Genomic DNA, 16,959 nt, shown 5'->3' on the forward strand with positions numbered 1-16,959 from the left:
TAAGGTCAAAATTATCTGGTTAAATTTCTTGATTCTCATTTATTGAAATTCTTATTACGATTTCTCGCGTTCTTTGGACTTGTGGCAGCAACTGATTATAAGATAAACATTTTATATGACGAGGCGGGACGTATTATTTTCGAGTGGGCTGTGCTGGAATGAAAAATAAATGGGGGGCTTGGGGGTTGGGGAATATAATTTTGAAGGGTCGGTCGGGCGATGAGAAACACAAAAGTGAAAATGCTGCCCTTACCATTCCTTGATATTTCTACAAAGGAAATTTAACTCTACTTTATAACACAGTGTGACGTTCGTAATAGGCGCCAACATTGCCCACTGGTCAGTACTACATGTTGTCGGTGTGGGAGGCATGATTACACAATATACAGTTAAAACAAATTATAACGACCAGACTAAATGCGTCTTAAAACGTCCGGAAAATTGCGCATACATCTGTTTTTGTCGCGTTTAACGCATTATACATATAATTTGTCGAAGTACATTATTATTAAAACATTAACATGAGGCAGCATAAATATTTGATATGCACCAAAACAATGGAGAGCAGAACAATCATGTCGATGCAGCCTCAGTGTCTTAATTGGTTATTGTCGATGTGACCTTAAATGTTAACTCACTTACTCCCGCTCTCTTAATTAGTTATAGAAAATATTGCAGTTTCATATGAACAGGTAAATGAATGGCGATATATTTTAATGTCATAAGTACAACTGACGATATTAAAGGAGAATACGAGTGAATTGCAATAATTCGATGAGTGAAAGATAAAGTCATCAGAAACATATTCCCAAATTTTCAATTAAAAATTATGTATAATTATGTTTTAATCGCGAAAACAATTTCTGTAAATCTCAGCTTCGGCCATAATGCATATTTCGCTGGAACCCACGTGACCTTTCCGCTCGTGACGTCAAATGTGCCTGGAGTCCACCATATAGCCAAAGACCAAGCGCTACAGTAGTACAAATCGTGTTGTTTCTGTTGTTTTTTTAAATGGTACGATAGTGTATTGCGTTGCCTCTGGGATGCACGGCATCATCGAACATGGGAAAGAACCACCATTTCTTCCGTTTTCCAAGTGAAATGCCAGATTTCGGCAGGAGAAAAGCGCCGATCATTCCAAGTCGGACGCATATGAAAGAGACATGCACGCATGGGGTATGGAAATCCCCAAGCTAGGCTGAAGAAGGAAAAAGTACCCACGAGATTCATTAATTATACTCCATCATTCCCTGTAACAACTTACTGTCAGTGGTATTTTTAACATAAATTAAATCAAGTCCGATTGCCAGTCGAATTGCCCCCGCTACAAAATGACCCAGCAAATTTGGTCAAATTGCCCCAGTAGGGTTGTCAAAATGCCCCAATTTATTTAAAATGAATAAATATAGGCCATAAATGCATAGTTTTGTCAGCTTTGATATTATGTTCTTCATATATAAGTATATACATAGTTATGAGTTTACTGATGAAACATTTATCAGAAATATTACTTCCTAATAACTTTTATATGAAGAACATAATATCATAATAAGTTGACAAAAACTATGCATTTACGGCATATATTCAATCATTATAAATAAATTTGAACAAATTATAATAAACGACCAAATTTGCTGGGGCAGTTCGACTGGCACACGTGAGATATATATTATCAAAGTCAGTAAGAGATTTCACATGAGCTTGAAAATGTTTCGCTATAACGTTTTTTCGGTTTGGAGCCCTAAATGATGCAGTCAACTCGAAACATTGCCGAATACAACGGCAAATCATGAAGTACTTGTTGCTTTCATTGTTTTCCATTTTGTCCAATTACACACGTCGGCATCAGACTCGCTATTTGTCAGTAGTGTGTGCCGTGAAAGTTGTTCCGTATTCTCATTGGATGACAGGATGTCATTCTAAGGCTATGAAAGAGTACCATAACTATTTCCATAACCAAACAATGGGGAAACATACGTTGTCCTGACTAGTATTTTATGATTCACCAGTTTCCGGGGAATAACTTATCTGCGTCGCGAATATTATCTCTGCTCGACCAGGCTGGGATCTTGTATCGAGACTTGATACGTTATTAATGAGAACTAGGATCCTAATTTTTTTCAAGAAAAATAATTCCAGTGTAATTTTTGAAGCAGATAATTACTATTTTTCCATCGTATGAAGCATAATTATTTTGTTTTTAAATCCCAGACACCCTACAGTCACCCATTTGACACAAAATAAAACTGTAATCACATTTTTTTTTAAATAATTCTTAGTTACTGGTCATATATTTATAGGGGTGAGTTTGCTGGCTGGAACTGTATGACATTTTGCTGACAAATAGTAATCTTGTTAAATTATATGGTCTATTTTTAAATTTATTTAGACCTCAAGCGGTGCCTCCGTTTCGCTTGATTCTTCTTCTTCATCTTCAGTGGAAGATTGTCTTGCAAGATGTAAAATCGGATCGTATTGATACGGTCTAACATCCATTTCAGAAATGACTTCAGGAACATCTTTTACTGCTTCAGAATCCACGGACACTGTTAAGTTGTGAGGTAAAATCAAAGAGGAAGCCATCAGCAACAGGCACGTATGACGTCATGTCACGTGATACCCCCTCTGCTCATTAACTGTCGGGTGTTTCCGTAATACTCGTACGAGTACGTTTTTGTGTTTTTATTGCTATTTCACAAACTTTGTGTTCAATTTTACTCACGGAATGTGACTTTTAGAATATCCTTTACAATATATCAAAAGTTTTGTTTTCGTTCGTATTCTCCTTTAATGAAAATGATTCATTCATTCACTTATTTATTTGTCTTGTTCATTGAATTTGTTTATGTCGTTTTATAGACAAGGCAATGATACATAATAATTGGCCAGGAGAGCTTTTGTCACTGACGTTTTCACTGTCAATGTTTTCGATAATCCTTTAAATTCAGCAAGATTTGGCCGAATATTAAAAGAAAACACAGAAAAGGAAAAGTGGCAAGCATAACTAAGAACTGCACGTGCCTTCAGAATGGTGTGGCTCTGTTGACATGTTTCCGAAAAATTTCCTTCTAAACTTATATTCTCTGCCTACAAGACGAAATATATCCCATGCTGATTATTTGTAACATAATGAAATATAATGAGTTTCACAAACACCTCACAATGTTACAGTAAGAGCAGTCAAAATGATACAGAAATGCTACATGCGGCGGTATCATACTGCATGAAATGGTGCATTTCCATGAGTTCCCTCATGTCTGGAATAAGTCTGGATTATTGGATTCCATGCCCATAGGCGACATAAACTATGGAAAATGATATTGGCATGTGCAACTATATCTTTATGTGACTAATATTTGGAATGTGTAGTCATAACATGAAGTATTTACATGTATTTATAATGGTGCTTGAACATTGAATAAATGCATTGTATCTATATGGTTTGATACAGGTCTCACATTAATGGAAATAGAAACGACCACGCCTCAACTGTTTCAATAGTGCTTGAAGGTGATGCAGATGATATTATTATTTACACTTATTCTAAATATGACAAAATGGCATTGGGAATGTTTGTCTGTCCTACAACATACCTCTTTAGTTCTAGACGTTTAAAATATATTGAACATACATAATATCATAGACAGTGTTTGTGTACAGTATAACATGTTAATATGGGTGAGGAGATCCAGTGTAATATTATTTGACAGTGTGCAATTTAGTTATTCCTGACGTTAATTGGTCGATGGTATATTTGTACATTTTCATTGGTTGTCGGAACTATTTTCACACCACTACGTTCATTCATAATATTTCATCGGTTCATTGACAGATTGACCGTGCTGCAATGTCACTGATTCGAAATTTTAAAATAAAACACCAAACAAACAAAAGTATACAGGATTTCAATTTGATGCTAATTTCATGCTTTATTTTTTTCTTCATTACCAATACAGCGTCGTTTATGTTTTGTAATAAAACAAGTGTCTACAATTGATTAATCGTCCGGTTCTATTGTAAACAAACATGGCTACCCAGTTAACTCGAAATAAAGTCAATGACCTGGTCAAGGTGGACGGGGACATTACTGCACGAGTAACGAGAATAATACAACCGCTACATTCCTTTTACGTGTATGTGATTAACACTGAATATGGTGAAATGGAAGTCGCAAGGCATAGACTGAAAGTGTTGCCGAAAACGATATCGATCGAGTCGGCTTCTCACCAGTTCCCACTTGCCTGAAAGTGTCATAAATGACTTACTGCAAGATGATTTTGGACCCTCCAAACGAAAATAAAACTTCTGACAGGTTTGTTCGTGTTTTTGACCATGACATTGACAACATTTTGCCTGCGAACGAAAACGAAAACACAATGAAAAAGACACAAAATGGACACGAATCTTGTTTATAGATTTCTCAGCGAGAGTCTTATTGATCCAAAAGAGCTTGAAGACATTGCCCCCATGAACACTATTCTATATAAATACATGTATGTCGTATCGGCAAGAAAATCTGATGGTTCGGAGTATGAACCGTCTTCCCTCCAGGGAATAAAGGGTAGCGTTGAACGCTATTTGTGTTAGCTGAGTCAATGCATTTCATGAAACTAAGAGAGGTTTTGAAATCAAAACTTAAGTCGTTAAAAAACCAAGGTAAAGGAAACCAGTCCGTGCTGATGCTGTATCCGACACTGAATTACAGAAACTCTGTCATTGTGGCCAAATAGGCATTTTAAACACATTATGGTGGAACAACCCAGTTTACTAGTATTTTGGCTTGAGATCGGGAACCCCCGCATAGGCGTATGTAATGGGGTGATGTAACAACTAAGAGTTGATTCAGAGAACCGTGAACATCTCCAGTATATTGAACAGCAGTCAAAAAACAGCCAGGGTGATGAGTCTCGCGATCTTGCTCCTGAAGCATGGGCACAACCTGGGGATCTGTGTTGTCCAGTCACTGTTTACAAGTCGTACCGTGACTTGAGACCATTAAACTTCTCAAACGATGGCCATGAATTCTATTTGGCAACAAACACCCAGTTTGGAGTACGAACCGGGAATACTTGCTTTAAACGTCAACAGTTGGCAGAAATAACTTGGGATCACTAATGAAAACAAGGGGCTTTCTAATGACAAACGGTTCTAGTCCAATCAAAGGGCTTGATTCGACCACACACCCGTTTTGTGCGGATATCTCGTCATCCATTTGTGTCAAGATCGTTTAGTTGAGGGTCAAAATCGGTTTCAATCGACTAGCAGAAATAACAATAAAGAATGTGTAGGTGGCATGAGTGGTGATCGATAGGCCAATCTTCCATGATTGTATTTACCTTAAGTTTTAATCGATTGCATGCGATGGTAGCGCAGCGATAGGCAAAGCAGGCGGGTAGGGTATACCGAAGTGTCCGGCCTTGTCATAATGTATTGTGCTGTGAAGTATTTCGAGTCAGGTGTCATCTCAAATTTTCTTTATTTTTCTGAACATCTTTAATCCTCGCAAAGACACGATGGCCTGTGTTCTCAACCAGGAGCACAGCCATTCTGACACTCTTGGTAATGCAGAAGGTTGCAATGTAGGGGAAATTCCATATGTTCCGGAAAGTTCTTGGTGGGTTTGACTAGGCTGCGCTCCCTGGGAGAAGTCCCATTCGCTGTCTGGGCTGCGTGTAGTGGGGGCAATGGCCCTGAGCTGATGATGAGCCTTACCAGCCTGACTGTGCCATGATCACCCGAACCCTGTCTGCTGGATTCTAATTTTAATCTGTACAACATAATAATGTATAATTCTATTTCTTAAATGTCCACCCTCTAGTACATGCACATGGCGTAAGTTGCACAGTAAGTTTATTGGGAGCTCCTGTAACTTGCAAAAACCTGCCACCCATGCTCGGGTTGTTTGTGACGAGTGTGGACATGATTTGGGATTTCAAAAGGCCTTCATTTTTACTTGGTGACGGCATCCCTCGAGCATCCTTATACGCGTACAGTAGAGTCACGCTACATGATTACCTTTTGTGTGCACTACCTGTATATCTGGTGCAGAAATCTTTTATGATGATAGAGGTTGTAGGCTCAGACAGCCGGGCTCATGATCATTATGGGAAAAAGGATAATTGCTCTTCTAATGGAGATTGAAAGATAGATGGGGGAAAATGAATATTACATGATTTGCTCACTCCATTAGTAATATATAATTAATGTAATTATTGATAAAGTAAGCGATATTAGCCTATTATCGAATAGAGACGCGCAGAAAATACACATACGCGTACATGTATCACAGCAAATTGCTGACTGTAAATGCCGTCCGTTTGGTGATATTGGGCATTTAGTTTTTCTGGACAACAATATTTCAATTGAAAATTACAGTAGATTAAACGAAACGTACCTGTAAGTTGAGCGTTGATGAAGACTATATGAATAATCACACGTTGGAGGGATCTCGTGATGTAGCGAAGCGAACCCAGGAGTAATTTTGAAAGCCTGAATACACCGAGTGGGTGTTCATTGGGAGCATGTGATTCAACCAATCACGACGTATATCGTGATCACGTGAGATGTTAAAAGCAATGGGTTTCAAACAATCAGCAAAACACGCAGTTTAGGAACGGGGTTTTACGTCAGAAAGAATCATATATATTTATAGGGATCAGAGCAAACATCCGACATCAGTCAGATCAACAAAGCTGAAAGCTGGGGTAAAGCTGAACATATTTAAAAAAGAAAACTAACTGGTAGTTAACAGTGAAAATGAGAATAAATGAATAGCAGTCTTGTTGTATATAGACCCGTGAACATGCAGGTTAGAATTGGGCTTCAGCAACCCGTGTTTGTCGTAAGAGGCGACTAAGGGGATCGGGTGGTCAGGCTGGCCGACTAGGTTGACAAAAGTCATCGTATCCCAATTGCGTAGATCGATGCTCATGATGATCACTGGGAGAGGGCGTTCCTAAGTTGGAAAATTTGTCCCCAAACCATTTCATCTTTGAATATATTAAGTTTAACACTGGATCGTGTGGTCCAGCTTATTTTTCAGACCGCAGCCACATAGGTCGAATATTGCTGAGTGCGGCGTTAAACAACATACCAACCAACCAACTTTTTATATTACTTCCCAAACGTTGTTGAGCTACTCAACCTGCAGTCAGTAGGGGCACGGAATGTTTTGATGCTGCACTAGAAGCTGCCAAGAGAAATAAATTATGGGGCCTTTTGCAAACTCATGGACTTAGTCAAAACATAAATAAACTTTTATGTAGTATATATGAAGATGTCAAAGTATGTGTAAGAAACAATAATGAAGTCTCAGAAAATTTTATTTGCCATTAAGGTGTCAGACAAGGCTGTATTTTAAGTCCCTTTCTGTTTACATGTTTTATCAATGAATTAGCTGCGCAAATATGTGATAACTGTACAAACGGGATCCAGTTACATCCAGATTTAACTCAAACTCATTGCAGATGATATTGTCTTATTTTCTAGCACCATAGTTCTACATCCAGATTTAAATTTATTCTGATGAATGGAATTTGACAGTTAATAGGAGTAAAACACAGGTTTTAGTATTGTTTTTACTTTCATGGATTTACAAAGGCGAAAAACTAGATACAAACGATATAAATGTCTTGGAGTCTATTTCTCATCATCTTCTTGGATTAACCACATAAAACAGGCGTCTGTACAAGCCCTTAAGGTTTTGATAAATATAATTTGAAAAATCCATATTTTTGGGGAAATATCATATAAATCATTCTTTAAAATATTTGATGTTAAAGTAAGCCCAATAATATTACATGGATTAGAAATATGGGGTTTTAATAATTGTGAATCTATAGAAAAAGTCCATTCATATGCATGCAAAAAATATCTGGTGTGAAATCTAGTACATGTGGTAGATTTCCATTATACATATATTCTACTATTAAAGTTATAAAGTACTGGTTACGATTGTTATCTATGCCACGTCATAGATGTCCGAAGAAATGTTATGATATGACGATAACATATGATAAAAATGGGAAAAGAAATTGGGTAACTAATGTAAGGGAACTTTTATTCAAAACGGGATATGGTTATGTTTGGAACAATCAAAACGCCCAACCAAAAGACATCTATCAACAAACATGGCGTGAATCAATCTATCTGTCCTCTAAATGCCCGCATTATAAACATTGGAAATCTGATCTATGCCAAGAATATTATTTATCAAAAATCCCTGTAAAGAAATTCCGTGTAGCTTTATCCCGTTTTCGCTGCTCATCGCACGAGTTGTTTGTTGGAAACTGGGCGTTACATTAATATTCCTCGCAATCATAGAATTTGCAACCTCTGTAACGTTAATGCTGTAGAAGACGAATACCATTTTCTGTTTTTCTGTCCCAGCTAGGAAAACCTTAGAAAGAAATATTTAACATACTACTATTATATCCATCCAAATGAAATAATAATGACTATATTATTAACAAATGAAAATACTATTGAATTACAGAACCTGTCCATGTATATCTATTTTGCATTTATCTTGCGAAGAGGCAAGCATGCATAAAGAAGAAACGAACAATGATTTGGAGAACAAAGGGCGCAGTTTATTACAAACACAGGTAGGGGCGGCAACCCCCCGACAAGACAATCCCAAATGTTGCTTACCCTAAAGCTTTAAATTAGTGAGAACAAATGTGTGGAAGGGGAGCCCACATACACACGCATTTATCTCTGCCAATGCTCTTAACCCTTAAAGAGACCCTCAAGGAAGCCGCCAGCTATCCTTAGCAATATGACAGTGAGAGTATTTGAGTGCAAGGGGAGCCCACATAGACACAAAATACTCTCGGCCAAAAGCCCCGTATACAGCGACTTGCTATCGAGGGCGGCCACATCGATAGCGAAGTGCTTGTATGAAACCCTTCCCTGGAAATAATTGTATACACGGGGACCACAGTGATACAATAATACTTATATTTGCAATAGCAACAATAGCATTTGCCGAGAGGCTGCCGCTACAAATCGAGTACCTACGAGATAACGCCCTAAATGATACTTATTGATATTTAAAGGTCACATGCAACCAAAAAATCAAACATAATTAAAACACAGTTATCACTTATTCATGACATATAATATACATTGCTGGTTATGAAAAAACACATAAACAAAATTATAAGCGTACAATCGCAAATCAAAAGTGCAATAATTTGTACTTCGGTTTACTTCCCAAGAAACGAAGCAGCCGGGATACCGAACCCAGTCAGAGCGGGTGGGTGTGCACTCAAGTGTAATGGCTGGTTCATTTGCAGATGCCCTCACGGCTCATTGTGTGTGTATATATAGAGATGTTGGGTTTTGTAAATACATGCTGATTTTTTGTGTATAACATTTTGCAATCAACAGACATCAAAACATGTCATGTGTACAAGTATCACACCTGCCTGTCTGTGTAATTACATAATGTGACAGACACCGAACTCGGGCCATAAATCAATGCGTTTTGTTTATGGTGTATATCCTGCTAGGTGTTAAGTTCAAATTGCATGTGGTCAGTGATTGAAATTGTGTATTGAATATTGTCATTAGCAGACAGGCAGGCAGACACATAGGCGTCAATAAAACAGACATTGAGTTTTGACTGTGACAACGACATATCTATATCACAGTTAGAAATTCTGTCAACGCTAAATAATGACATTGCTTTTAAGTATCGAACTGAGAAAGTGACTCGGTAAGAAGAACGTGTGGTGAAATAGACAAATGAAATTATATAAACAGTTAAATCGGTAATCTACTGTAATAACATATAAAAAGCTCGCGCTTGTGAAATATCAACAAAACATTAGAAAAATAGCTCACACCAAAGCCATCACCGAATATTCACCGGACAACCCGCTTCCAAGCTCCGCGAACCTATTTTACTGCGCATGTGCTATGAACGCAGCCCAGCTGTTGAAACCACTTCAATTCCTCCAAGCGCTGGGGGAAAGTTAGTGACTCGTTTGAACTACGATTTCGCGCGTTATTTTTCTACTTTATAAGTTGAATTTGCATTTTTGATGATTTGTTTCGGTAAGTCCATACCGAAAGGTATCAGAATCTGCAAAGTTGTGTTTTACGTTGCATGTGACCTTTAATCAAATATATGAAATGGAGTTTCCTTAATCGCATTAAGGAACAGTGCCGTTCCTACATCCGACAGATGACATCATCTTGTCAATACAGCCCGGAGTCTCCAGGGACTATATCATGTTTGACTACTTTACAGCCTAGTTGAGAAACTGTGAACGTTGCCCGCCGGTTGAGTCGCTTCCGCTTCCTTTCCGCTGCTGCGGCGTCGTCTGCTCCTGCCCACATCCGCCTGGGGTTAGCATCTCCGACTAGACTAGGACGGTGTCAGGCAGCAAAGCCTGTAGATTGTGTAGATCTTGAATGACGGCCTTTCCTAGAACTGATCCCGGCGTGCTGGTCAAGTCGTTGGACCCCAGGTGTATCATGAGTACATTCGGTGGTGGAGTAGATCTCAGCTTGTTCCGTACCGTAGTTTCAAGTTCCGGCCATTTCATTCCCCTCTTCGCGATCCATTTAACGATGATCCCCCGCTGCTCCAATCCAAGGTCCGGGCTCAATCCCAGGATCCTGGCCTTCCGCTGCCCCCAGTAGATATAGGATGAACCCAGGAGCCACACTGCAATGCTTAAACTTTGGTTAGGCACAGTCACATAGGTTTATTCTAATATACCTCCTGAAGGCGTCAGATTTCCACCGACCCCTCTATATTATCTAAACACATGCTCGGTTGGGATGGGCCAGGAATGACCGAGCTTGAACTGATCTCTAAAGTTTTCAAATGAGGAAATACCTTGGGCATAAGCACGTTTAGTGTTATCTGACAATGACGAGTCTAACAACCGCTTCAAATGCCGCCATATCATGTCGGGTATTTTGGTTGGGTGCTTGTCGGCATTTGGTGCCAGTCGGCGAAATTGCTGAAATTTAGAGCGAGATAGACAGTCAGACACGCTATTGAGTTTACCTGGGATATAACGACCTTTTATCAACAAATTAAGTTGCATACATCGCAATGTAAACCACCCAACGAGGCCCATTACCCGGGGAGGTGGAAGAGACTGTGTTTAGAATAGCCATGACACCTTAGTTATCCGAATTGAAAATGGGTTTTCGAATGTCTGAGACTTTCGCCCCAAATGAGCACAGATAGCAGTACTGGGAAGCATTCCAGGAAAGTTATGTCTGTCGTAACCCTTACTGTGCCACGCAGACGGCCACCGTCCATGAGCCCACCTGTAGTTGTAATATAGGCCATAACACCCCCCGTTCCCCATCTGTATAGAGCTGTAGCGTATCGCTGTCATCCCACAGCATGTTGATGAAGAGTGTTATCCCATTGTGATGTTTCAGAAACGAGCGCCCTGTTAACAAGTCTTTCTTTACAGCGTTATTGAGGCGATTTCTGTGTGTCGGTTTAGAAATCCCCTTTGTAGTGTCTATAAGTCTTCTGATGAATGGTCGCCCCATAGGTATTACCCGGTAAATAAAGTTCAGTAGACCGATCAGCGATTGACCTTCCTTTAACTGAACTTTATTTCTCTTCACAAAATTGTTAATCAACTCGACGCATTTGCTGATTGTGTCCTCTGGAATGCGCGATTGCTGTTTGACAGTGTCTAATTCTGTACCTAAAAAGGTTAGTTTTGTGGTGGGTTGTACAGTTTTATCTCAACACTGAAGGAATCGAGTGCTAAGTAGCACGAGTTCGTACCCTTGCTACCACCAAACAAGAAATCGTCTAAGTAGTGAAGAACATTTGCCTGTCGGAACCTTTCTCGAGTACACCATTCCAGAAAGCTAGAAAACTTTTCAAATAACGCACAACAGCTTCTGCATCCGAAAGGTAAACACATGTCTACATAGTAAGTCGAAATCACTGTCTCACAGGTATTAACCGGAAAGCACTCTTGATGTCAGCTTTAGCAATAAGACCCGCACGCCCGATTTCTTGCAACATGAATATTGCATCATCGAATTTAGTGTAATTAACAGAGGCAAACTCGTCGCCAATAAAGTCATTTACCGAGGATCCCTGTGGAAATGATAGGTGATGAATTAATCGAAATTCGTCTGAATCCTTCTTCGGCACTAATCCTATTGGCGATATTCTGAGATTTGGTAAAGGTGGGGAGTTGAAAGGGCCTGCCATACGACCGTTCACAACTTCTTTTAACAGTTTTGACGAATAACTTCTGATTGCAATTGCGACTTGAAATGCCTGATTTGCGCGGGACGTTTAGTTTGCGGTTTGTTTACAGCAAACTGGGGAACTCCCTGTGGAATGATGTTAACAAGCCACAAATCATGATGGATTTTCGCCCAAGACGAAAAGGAGTATCTAGCCATTCTTGTTCTGAACTGGATATCATACGCTCGCCAACCGAATCCTCTAGAGGTACGGGAAGCTAACCCGATTGTACTGATACTTCAGTAATTGCTGATGCTTAGAGGGGTACCTCTCTAAGTAGATGCTAGCGAAATCTAAAAATGCAGTTGTCCATTCTTCAATACTGTCAATTTTCGGCACTCTCTTTTTGCAAAGTTCAAGATTCCCCTTAGAACTGAAAGTGAAATTTCTTTGAGAGTCATCCCAATTATCCGAAGTTTGACCTTTAAGTAGCAAGCCCAAATCGATGCATTCACCATTATCAATTTTTTCTTTCATATTTTGCGGGACGAGAGAACCTGAGCTATCATCGACGCATTCCTCGGCGTGAGATAGATCGAAGGCTGATGGCGGATTTTGAAGGTCATCTAGACGTGGTTGTTGGTTGTACATGTCTAGATCTACCGAAATAGCATTAGAAGAACAAGTCTCAGTGTCCCATGGGAGGTATGAAGCAACCTTGAAAATTAACAGTCGGGATGGGGGGATATCGTGTCTTTTGTGACAGTCTTGGAGTAGCTTATTGGACATGCCGGGAAAATTGCGAAATTGAGTTAAACTTTAACTCCCACACTCGCTCGTACACACGTCCAGTCGGAAATGTTAAGTCACTAACCAATTATTCATAACCGATATGCATGACAGCACGTGTATGAGGCGTATTTCTGCGCTTACTTTCACTGTGAACCCACGTGGGGTCTGTGGTTCACTTGAGATAGGTGGTGAGGGCGAACTGTCCTGTGAATGAAGCATTTGTACAATGGGGTGGGTTTTTTGCGTGTTTTAACAACATACTGACATGTTATATGTCGGGTCATTCTCACTTACCGACAACAGTTTTTGTTTTAGGGTCCCTGATCAGTGGAGCGAGGTAATCCCCTATAACAAAAGGTGCTCTGAGCTCTATTGGGCAGAAGTCCATACACTGAGGGCCGCATGAATAGTGTATATTTGTGCAAACACTGATGGACATTTGTCAAAAGTGCACAAAACCACACCTCTGCTTCTGACAGGAGCAGGCTAATTAGGTGAGCTAATCCTCCTGCTGGCCGGACTATATGTCACATGGATGAACAGTATTTGCGCAATCAATCAAGCATTTCTGTTAATCCCAATACGCTGCTGGGTGAACGAGAAGACCTCTATATGTCACCATACTGGTTTTGTTTGTTTGTTGTGTGTGCTTGCACTCAGCAATATTCCAGCTATTTGGCGCTACACAATATTGGTCTGTATGGCGCTACACAATATTGGTCTGTATCTGCAGCTACACAATATTGGTCTGAATCTGCAGCTACACAATATTGGTCTGTATCTGCAGCTACACAATATTGGTCTGTATCTGCAGCTTTTGAGAGCGACTTATTTTTTAACAGCAACAATGTAAACAGTACTCGTTAATTTTAATGCTTCTGTCAGTGATGGAATTATTCCGTTGTCACAGTAGGAAACGGTCTACATCTATTGCGAGGGAGACGGTGATGTTCCAAGACGTGTCCGACGTCAACCATAAACAATACCCAGTAGGTCATGGACTACGTACTTCTCTGCATCCCACGTAAGTTGGGCAAGCATATATTTGAACTGATTCAACCTCGTTGTGTTGAAACCCACGCTTCCTTGTGTCCACTACACACATATGTGCGCTTCAACCAGATTCACAGTAGCCATGCTCAGTGCAAATACTGCACCAAGTGCTGTTAATGCATTCTCCATGGGTAGCGTATCCAATGTAGTTCAGTCTCATCAAGGGTCAAAATTCATATCAGGGTGGTTTCAGCAGGTTATTAATGGGTTGTGAGTCACACAGGTCAAATATAATGCTTATCATTCTGAGTCACATGGTACATTTGGGTGATGTCATCAGACTCTTTAAATAACACATGAATTACTGCTTTGAAAGTGACTGACTGACTGAGTTTAGTTTTACGCCGCTTTTAGCAATATTCCAGCAATATCACGGCGGGGGACACCAGAAATGGGCTTAACACATTGTGCCCATGTGGGGAATCGAACCCGGGTCTTCGGCGTGACGAGCCAACGCTTTAACCACTAGGCTACCCCATCGCCCCGCTTTGAAAGTGAGGAAGAACGGGATGAAGGCATGCTCTTGTTGCTGTTTAATCAGTCTTTAGTTTTGAAGACCCGGGCTAGAATTGATCTTCAGAAACCAATGCTTGTCGTAAAAGACGACTAACGGGATCATGTGGTCAGGCTCTCTGACTTGGTTTACACATGCGGCGTAAAGCTAAACTCACTCACTCACTTAGTCTTGAAATGTTGTTGTCATCGACTTCAGGTTGACCGTATGAGTTACTGCTTTGAAAGTGAGGAAGAACGGGATGAAGGCATGCTCTTGTTGTTGTTTGTATTTTGTTTAGTCAGCGCTTGGTTCTGCAATGTTGTTGTCATCGACTTCAGATTGACTGCAATGAAAAATTAACATCAAGTGGCCAAGCAAAAAGATTGCGTGAAAGTCCGATTTCAAGCATTTCAAAACTGATAATTTCTTTTAGATAGGAATGTGTTAACGTTTACGAAGTTTGACCGTCAACCAAGTTTCTTTTCAGAGTTGAAACGATTCCCCGATTTACTCTGTGTTTGAATTTTACTGTGAAAGTGTAATGTATTTCTTACTCCTGGAGGTTTATACATGCAATTGTAATTACCGGGATGTGCCGTGTCATTATGGGTGACCACGACACACTCTGTATACATGGAATTGTCACGCATGATTCTGAAATATCCACGACAGTTTTGCATAATGTGAGTTTAGTGAGTGAGTGAGTGAGTGAGTGAGTTATTATTTAGCGTCACATCGGCAATATTTCAGCCATATCGTGACGAGAACAATCTAGTTTATATCACTATGAAAATCAATAAGGTTAGAACATAAATACCTGTCATCGAAGGACAGTAAAAATACTAGAACATCACAGCTATATAAATTTAAAACTAGTACGCTAACGTAAAATTAAATCACTATAGACAGTACAAAATAAGAACGGGCTATAGATCACCAAAAACTGAAGGTAGATCACCATACCAGGGACCATGGGGACCAACAGTACCTTTGCTACCTGCATGGACCCTAGCTGGATTTACACCATCCCTTCAGCCATTGGTGATTGAAGACAAATCTAGCCATAAATTAAAAGTACACATAATCTACGATTAAAAAAGTGGCAAATTTAAATTTACTTTAAATGTGTTGGGACTTACGTACCCTCTCAGGAGGACAATAATTTTACAATACTTCAACCCCCTTTTAGGGTACAGCCACTAACAATCGAAGCTGATTATCTAAACTACCAATTATAAAACTCTATCTATTTACAAAACATTAATATCAAAATTCATTTAACAAATCTATCTCTTTTAAAAAATCAATGATTAAATGATAATTAACAGTATTCAAAAGGTCCTTTACTGTTTTGATACTGAAATATTTATCCCTTATGATGGAGAATTCAACACAGTCAAGCAGGATATGCTTGACCGTGACTCTCTCATCACAAGGGATACAAAACGGAGGATCCTCGCCTTTCAATAGATAGACATGAGTATATCGTGTGTGGCCAATACGACATCGTCGCATGATGACCTCTTCTAATCTGGATTGACAACCCAAGTAGGTATAACCAATATAGGGTTTTATTTCATGTAATACGTTAATACCTACTTGGGTGTCCCACTTCTTTTGCATCAGATCACGGATGTAAGATCTAATGCTAGCTTTGTAATCAGAGTATGGAATAAGAAGTGGTGTCACAGATTTGTTGAGTGCTGCCTTAGCAGCAAGATCAGCAAGTGTTTCCCAGAAATGCCAACGTGGCTGGGTAACCAACAAAAGACGATGTCGCATTGGCCAGATTAGCTAAGCTCATTATATAATTCAATAATTTCTATTAAAAGTGGATGTTTACAAGAAAGATTTTTAATGGCCTGAAGACACGAAAGAGAATCGGAAAAGATTATGGATTGTTTATATTTACGGGGTTTATTAATATATTTAATAGCTGTCAATATGGCGTTAGCTTCTGCTGTGAAAATAGAGCTGTTATTGGGCAATCGAAAAGAAAATGTTTTGGATCCAATGGCAGTGGCACAAGCCACTGCGCCACCATCCTTGGACCCATCTTTAAATAAGGATTTGTATGTATTATATTTAGTTTTTAATTGATTAAATTCTTGTTTATATTGTAATTCATTAGTTTCAGATTTCTTAAACTTTGTCAGAGCTAGGTCAACTTCAGGCCTCACCAGTTGCCAAGGAGGAGAAGAAAGAAGACGGGAAGGAGCTATATTTTCCAGCTCAATGCCCGCAGCAGAAATGAATGGCTTAATTCTGTGCCCAAGAGGCGGAACAAGAAAACGTCTTTTGTTGTATAAATTCTCATAAAGAGGATTGAAAACACAGTTAAATGCAGGATTAGACTCGTTAAACTAGAGTTTTGTTATATGTAATGATAATTTGACACGACGTTGGTTAAGGGATGGCTCATCAG

At 39.5% G+C, this 16,959-nt stretch overlaps 1 long non-coding RNA gene across 1 annotated transcript; it reads left to right on the forward strand.

The window, feature by feature from the left end:
* The first annotated feature begins 3,684 nt into the window (after nucleotides 1-3,684).
* Nucleotides 3,685-15,083, forward strand: LOC124252862. The gene is made up of 3 exons (XR_006892051.1): nucleotides 3,685-3,842; nucleotides 9,984-9,986; nucleotides 15,072-15,083. It is a non-coding gene; the product is annotated as an uncharacterized LOC124252862 (long non-coding RNA).
* Nucleotides 15,084-16,959: the final 1,876 nt, after the last annotated feature.

Source organism: Haliotis rubra, unplaced genomic scaffold (assembly GCF_003918875.1).
Source record: "Haliotis rubra isolate DU_JTF1 unplaced genomic scaffold, ASM391887v1 Scf527, whole genome shotgun sequence".
Taxonomy (NCBI): Eukaryota; Metazoa; Mollusca; class Gastropoda; order Lepetellida; family Haliotidae; genus Haliotis; species Haliotis rubra.